Source organism: Silurus meridionalis, chromosome 12, assembly GCF_014805685.1.
Source record: "Silurus meridionalis isolate SWU-2019-XX chromosome 12, ASM1480568v1, whole genome shotgun sequence".
NCBI classification, from domain to species: Eukaryota; Metazoa; Chordata; class Actinopteri; order Siluriformes; family Siluridae; genus Silurus; species Silurus meridionalis.
In genome coordinates, this window is record NC_060895.1 from 16,361,071 (window position 1) to 16,369,300 (window position 8,230).

Sequence of the window (8,230 nt, forward strand, 5' to 3'; positions counted from 1 at the left end):
ATTTTCAATATAGCTGGCAACAAAAGTTATTGCTACTTGTGCTTATTAGAGAAAATATGTGAGCCTACTAAATGTCTTGTTGCTTAAATTGTCATTATTTTGTTCTAAATTTTGAAAAAAAATAGCAATTTCCAGACTGTAAACACACCCATTAAAATAACAGGTTCACTGAGATCAGGGACTCTAGGAGCAGGACTGAAAAATACTAATACTGGTCAAATAGCAGTTGCTTTCCTTTCTCTCTCTCTCTCTCTCTCTCTCTCTCTCTTTCACACACACACACACACACACACACACACACACACACACACACACACACACACAAAGCCATCCATCCAATCAAACATCAAGCTAGCCACATCATATTCAAAAGGCTATTTATGTGTTAACAACCACACACCCTATGCCTAACAGCATGTGGCTTCCTCTCTGTACCTTTTCCTCTATTGTGCAAAATAAGTCCACAGAACAGAGAAAACCTGTGTCCACAAAGACAGTAATATGTTGGACACCCTTAAACAAATATATATCAATCAATCATAATTGCATCAATGTCCTCATGCTTGATCATCATATCACCTTTACTGCCTGATTATTAACAAAAATATAAATCCTCTGTAACATATATAATTGCCACATACAAGAATTTCTATCACTTTTATGAGTTTATCAAGAAAGGAAAGCACTTTTGTGTGATGTATTTCAAATTAATCAGCAAAATCTTACTTGAAAAACAATATAAACCTCATCATTTCCTGCCTGGGTGTCTCCTCTACTCAAACCTGACTGCTCAGCAAAACAAGCATGAGTCAATTTTATACTCCTTATGTTCCCAAAGACAAAGAGAAAGCAAAGAGAATGCAGAGAGAGAGAGAGAGAGAGAGAGAGAGAGAGAGAGAGAGAGAGAGAGAGAGAGAGAGAGAGAGAGAGAGAGAGAGAGAGAGAGAGAGAGAGAGCTTCATAGGGTCAGTTCAAAGGCCATAGGTTTGCATTAATAAGTTTTGATGTAAGCAGTAAGCTGTCACTATGCAGCACTTTAGAAAAACATTGTTATTTATGTCTTTTAGAAATAAAGTTGTCTTAATTAGCTTACTTATTAAAAGCTTTTCTTTTGTAAGTCAGAAGAAATGAACTTTATAGTTAAGCTGTCGTCCAGTATTTTACAACAGTGTAACCCATAATCTACAAATGTTTGATATTTGGCGGTTTTGAGATAGATAGATAGATAGATAGATAGATAGATAGATAGATAGATAGATAGATAGATAGATAGATAGATAGATAGATAGATAGATAGATAGATAGATAGATAGATAGATCTGTTCTGCTGCTATTCTGAAAGATATAATATTTACAAAAGCTTCTGTATTAAAGTCAAAGTGTTTATTTTGGTATTTATTGTATTACACTGTTGTGGTAATTTATTAACTGTCTTTATAGTGGAAAGGTATATTAGGACCCCTACTTTCATTAATGTGTAATTGACCTAAAGGTATATATGTTTACTATGAATATTTATTTATTAAAAAAATATATATTTATATCTAACCAACATTTTATTAGTTTTTACAAGAAGGTTTATGAGTACTATATCTTCTTTCATATCAGTGTTAGTTTAAGCCAAATTAACACAAAATAAATAAAATAAACAAGCTCAGCTGAATGATGGGTATTTTACAAGAACTTAAATGTTTTGGATAATAAATATGCTTTTACATTTTTAAACTCTGTGATGTAGGGAATTTCAACAATATTTAAAGCAACAATACAAAAGGCCCTGAACGTTCTCTGAGAGTGTCTAACTGAAAAAGCTGCTCATTAAAATATATTTTGTAGGTGGAAAAAGAGAAATATTACATTAGATAGACAAGCATAGATTAAATATACACTATATACAGGATGAATGTTGTTATGAACATTATTAATAATCACTTCATGGTTGCCAAAAAGATGTCTTTACAGTGCATACACGTTTAATATGATTTATTTAATCTGAACAAGTAATAATGCATTTTATTTCATGGCGCCTTTCAAAACACCCAAATATTAGAAAAGATTTTTTTGGAGTTGGGCCAGATTCTAAATTCAGGAGTCAAAAATCAGTAGAATCAAATTCAGATGTCAATTCTCAATCAATGAATCAACCCAATTTTTGAGAAACTCTCAGATTAGCTGTTCAAGTATTTAATTCATAAACTTTTCATTGAACAAAACCCCCCCCCAAAAAAAACTCTGAAATAAAAAATATGATAAATTTTAAGACTAGAATAGAGTTTATTTATACTTATTATAGAGAGTCTTTCTTTAAATTCAAGGTATAAGCCAATTAGGTATAAGCCAATTAGGCTTATAAAAATATAATTCATACCAAATATGATATGTAAAAAATGAAGGGAATGAAGGGGAACCGGAAACCCTCAGAGCAAAGATGTGGGAGCAAAAAAAAATGTAAATGAAAATAAATATACTGTATATATATAAAAACAGCCCCACCAAAAATATACTTTAAAGACCCTACTATAAAATTGTATTGTACTCAGTGGTTCTCTACACTGCTTTGTGTTTTCTATTTGTATCTGTAACGTTTTCACACACAAGTAAATACTTTCTGCAAAACACTGATGGATTTTTCTTCATGATTCCGGACAAAAAACAGATACACAATCTTAACCTGATTTCTGAGAATGACTGCTGTTCTGTTCCAGGTACAACAGTGACTCATCCTTCGCCTGACTACCACTTGATTTAATGATTTGTAAGTAATCTTACAGTACTAAGACACTGAATTTCCTGGCAGAGCCTTAGTCATAGAAATTAAGATCACTTTTAAACACAAAAATAAATTGTAGGGTATTCTTTAATAGCAGCAGTGTTTCTACAAACATGTACATGAGATGTGGATTCAATAAAAGCTGGACTTTTATTTAATTTTTATTAAGTCAATGCTCTGTGATGCATTTGCAACCGAAAAAATATATATAAATATGAATATAAAAAAATTATTAATTCCTAAGATAGGAGATGGTTGACACCTACATGACTTATTATCAACAAAGGGGAAAAGCCAAAGAATAAATGTTTGTTATTTATATGGCATACATTATTATCCAAGCTGACTTGGAAACTCCAATCAAAATAATTTCACTTTCATGTTCTGTATTTTACTTATTATTTACTTCTCTATCATTTCATCCAAAAGTCCCAAAACCCTTATAGGAAGTCATTACAGCCAAGTAAGCAATTAGTATAATCACATTAAATTAAATTATTGCTCTTTTAATTAAATTTCCATAAATATTTTGTTTTCATTTGTACTTTTGCGTAAGCCTTACACAAATTTTATACACACAAATAGCAATAAAATACATGACTTGAAAAAACTTAACAAAAACGGAAGTTTGTATCTTACCAAATCAAGATTAAAATATAAATATTTATTCTTTAATGAAAGACAATATATAATTTGCAATGGTAATTATTAATACAGTGGATTTTTTATAATATGTAAATTATTATGTGGATTAATATTTAATTAATATATTGATTTTTTTACACTATAAATCACTCGTCACTTTAATAGGAACATCTGTACACCTGTTCATTCCTGCAATTATTCAGTCAGTCAGTTCAGCCCAATGTATGTAATCATGCAGATACATTCAAGATCTACATGCTTTTCTCACTCTTCGGTCTAAACTTTATAGACTGTTGAGGGTGAACATCCCAGGAGATGAGCAGCTTCAAACCATCCTGTTTGGCACATTTCCACAATTCTGATCTTTTATGTGAACAATAACTGAAGCTTTCAAACTCTATGATTTTAGGCATTGGTCTATTTTTACATCACGGGCTGATTGGATAGAAAGCAGATTTATAAGGCTTCTTATGACAGTGACCAGTGTTTATTCATTTGAACATTTCTATATTGCCTCCATTTTATTGCATATGATATAAAACTACGAGAGAGCATTGTTGACAACAAAATAAGAGATAATAGCTGCAATTAGTAGCCTGGTTGTAAACACTTCACAATAAAGCAGAGTCTAGCATGCAATAACTAAATATAGATATCCTTATCTTATCGCATTTGGCTGGTCCACCCAAAAATTATGGCGTAAATAAAGAAAACAAATCGATGTAACTGCAGTGAAGCACAGTAATACATCCCGCTGAATTTGGAAAGCAAGTGGAACATGATGCAGCTTGTTGAAAATATAGGAAACACAAACAGCAGAAATATAAATAAAAAAAGGAAGAGTAGGAATATAGGATTATAGTAATATTGTAATAAAGGGGTATAGAAGAATAGGAATATACAATTATAGGAATAAAGGAATATAGAAATATACTGAAACAGAACTATAGGGGTATATAAAAATGGGAATATGAAAGAATATGGTTATAGGAAGACGTAGGAATGTTGGAGCAAATAAATGTGAGAATAAAGGAGTATAGAAACAAAGGAATATAGTAGAATAGGGATGTAGAAAGGAGTATACAAACACAAGAGTAAAGAAATATAGGAGTATTATAATATACAATTATAGATATATAGGAATAAAGGTACATAGTAGTAAAGAAATTTGTTAGAACAGAACTATAGGTGTATAGAAAATGGAAATATATAAGAGCAGGGTTATAGAAAGAATTATAGGAATAAAGGAGTAAAGAAATATGGGAGTATTGGATTTCCATTAAGAAATAGGAGTGTATCAGAGTATAGTTGTATAGAAGAATAAAAACAATGGAATATGGTAGATAAGGGATATAGTAAGAAGGAATATAAGAGTAAAGAAATATAGGAGTATAGGGGATATAGAATTATACAATTATAAGAGTATGTGATTATAATATATAGGAGTTTAGAATTACAGCAGTATGGGATTATCAATAGTTAAGATTATAGAAGTTAAGATTATAGAAGTACAGGAGTATGTGATTATTAGTATAGAGGTTTATAAGTATATGTGTTTAGAATTATAGTAGTATGGGATTGTAAATATAGGAGTTTAGGATTATAGAATTATAGTAGTATGGGATTACAAATATAGGAGTTTATAATAATAGGAGTATGGGTTTATAAATATATATAGGGGTTCAAAATTATAAAAGTATAGGAGCGTGGGAATTGAGGAATATAGGAGTATAAGAATAAGGAAGAGGAGGAACCATCCAGTGTGGGAAACACCTGATCATGAAAACGCCTATCAGCCAGTGTTTTCTCATCTTGCTTCCGGAGTTCCTTAGAATCAGTTGGCATGCCGCCTCCTGTTGTTTGACGAAATTATTTAAGTGACAGACTGTAAAGTCTGCTATCTGAGAAAAAAAGATGCTGATGATAAAGATAATAAAATATGTAAAAAGCCGAAACCTTTCATAAAAATAATTAATGCGCAATAAGCTCTCATTATGTGTGAGATCTGCATCAGGTGGTTTGTCTGGTCAATAAATAAACGTGAATCATCTTTCTTGTTGTTTATTGTCAGGAACAGCATTTTCTCATTCTTTATCATCACATTATCTGTGTAAAGCTGCTTTGAGATAATGTTCATTGTCAAAACCGCTTGACAAATAATAATGAATTGCATTGAATTTAGCAGTGTGCTTGTACGTCTCCGTTGTAATTATAAGAGTTATAATTAGAAAACGGTTCTTTGCTGCAAAGGGATGAGCAGCAACTAGTGCCAAGGTCATCGCTTTCTAGGCAGCTGTGCTGAAATTCCCCAGCATGCACTGCACTGAAGAGTGCAGGACTGCACGTATCCAAAAGCGGCTGTGCCCCAATCCGACGCATGCTCTCTTCACTTCCTGTCTTCACCTACACGACACGGGGACCGGTGCAGGGCTAAAAGGGTACAAAGCAACGGAATGAAGGGGAACCGGAAACCCCCAGAGCAGAGATGTGTAAGCAACTTTTATCCATAGTGCATGCAAAACATCTGGCATCTGGAGAAATGCCTAAGGGAAGATCTTAATCAGAAAAGAAATGTCAAGAAACCATAAGAAAAGTTAAAGAATTTAAAGTGGGGTCTGTTTTTTTTTATATTTTTTTATTTGGTTTCTGCTCTGAAAAATCTAAACCATTATTATATAGTTTTATTATTATTATTATTATTATTATTATTATTATTATTATTATTATTATTAGTTAGTTCTTCTAGTTTTTAGACAGTTTGGTCACTGAAAAAAAAAAAAGAGTGGCATTAAAAGTCAAATACTGTATAAAAGCCCACGATATTAATCAAGGATGTTTAAATAATGAACTTAATAAAATAAAATAAAAAAGATTTTTGATGGTATCAGGATTTCTGTGGATTTTCGAGAGACATAAAAGATGCGAAAAAAGCTACATTTAGATTTTGATACCAAATAAAAATTTACCTTTATAATTCCATCGTTCTGTAGACTGTTGTTTTTGCATGTTACCAAAAAAAAACTTGTAGGTTTTAACCTGTAGTCAGAATAACTTTAAAAGAAAGTGATATAATGTTTCACTGAGATTCTCTCAGTGCCATCAGGTCATGATTTTAATGTATTTTGTGCGGCAATCTTAAGATTTGCGTGTTCAGATTTACTTTTCCGCAATACACTTACACACAGATGGGTGAATTCATTTTCATAGGAGGGACAAAGTGTCCTGAAATGCCATCTGGTTCTCGGTGTGTAAACAGAGTGGAGTGGATGTAGTGTTTTGATGAGTAAAGGAAAGTGAAGTGTTCCAGCATTATATAAAGACCTCATTGCCTGAAATAGCTGTTACTCTTTCTGTAGCATATAAATGTCACAGCTGGTGGTGCATGTTTATAATCTTGGTTGAAGTAAATATTTATACAGTATACTAACTAAAGCAGGCCAAGTAAACAAGTCATGCGTGCATCATGAAAGAGGATATCTCTAGTTTTTCTATACTATATATAGTACATATCGTATACATGTAGTACATATTCATATACTTTATATAGGGTTCACTTTTATGTACATGTAATGTAGATTTCTGTAGGCTTCATGAGTAAGAAATTGCTTAACCATTTATATTAACTAAAAAGAATTACAGATACAAAGCTGTTTAAAGTAAATTCAGTATAAAATATTTCTTAAATTAGAATATCATTACAAGATAATTACAGTATACTTGAGGAAAAAACAAAAAACTAAATAAGCTAAAGGGTGTAAAGATTTTTTTTGCACAATTTCAATAAAAAAATGTAAAAACAAAACCTAACCAGATATTTAAGTGGTCCTGTAGATGACTCTGCACATTTACTCTCTGAAATACAATAAAAATTTAATAGAGCATTAAAGCAGAGCATTAGCATTAGAGCATTTGCTTTCTATTCTATGTCTATAAAAATCTAATATAATCAATAAATATACAGATAAAGTTAATTTAAAACTGTTTTATGTCAAAACTGGGGACCTGCCTATAAGGAGGAATGGTGCTATGGTGCTATCTTGTGGTTGTAGACAAACACTGCTCTACCAGTAAACAATTAATATAATAAGATGAAAATAATTTCCTGTCTTCATTTGGAATCAAACAACTTTAAAGTGAAGTGTTATTGCAAATGATTGCTGGTCAGAGCACAATCGGTTCCGTAGTTCAGTTTTAAAAGAGAACTTTTGTATGTTTAAGATAAAAAATAGTTTTTTTGTCCTCTTTGATGATAAAACTCAGTTATTTTAAAGTTAAACTGCAGGCACTTATGTTTGTGGTTAGATGAAGACAAAGTCTTCCTTCTGATTTGCCTTTCAAATAGTTTGCTGCCATCGACCACAAAATGCTATAAATATGCAAATTTCCACCCATGATACTTTTTTGCCTCTCAATCTCTCCTTTACACAGGATATAGGCATTTCAGAAATGTATAAATTTTTCTTATTTCATTTGTGTATTTTTAAATCTAAGTTGATGACTGACCAAGGGCATATGGCCTTTGTCATTTCATATTTATATGACAGTGAAGTAGGGAGTCATGGATCACTGCTTGAACAAGTACTTCATGCCAACGGCTTCCTCAGAGATGCCTTCACTGCCACCAAGTATAAACCTCATTGTTACAAATATGTATGCCTTAAAATACCTGTAAAAATAAACTTCAAACAGAAACGAAGAACAGTTTCACACTCCTTGACATTGCTGTGACATTGAGCTTGTGTGGATCAATTCCAAAATTTCAACTGCTTGTTAAAGTGAGGCTACTCATATAAATCATTTAATCTTTAACCACTC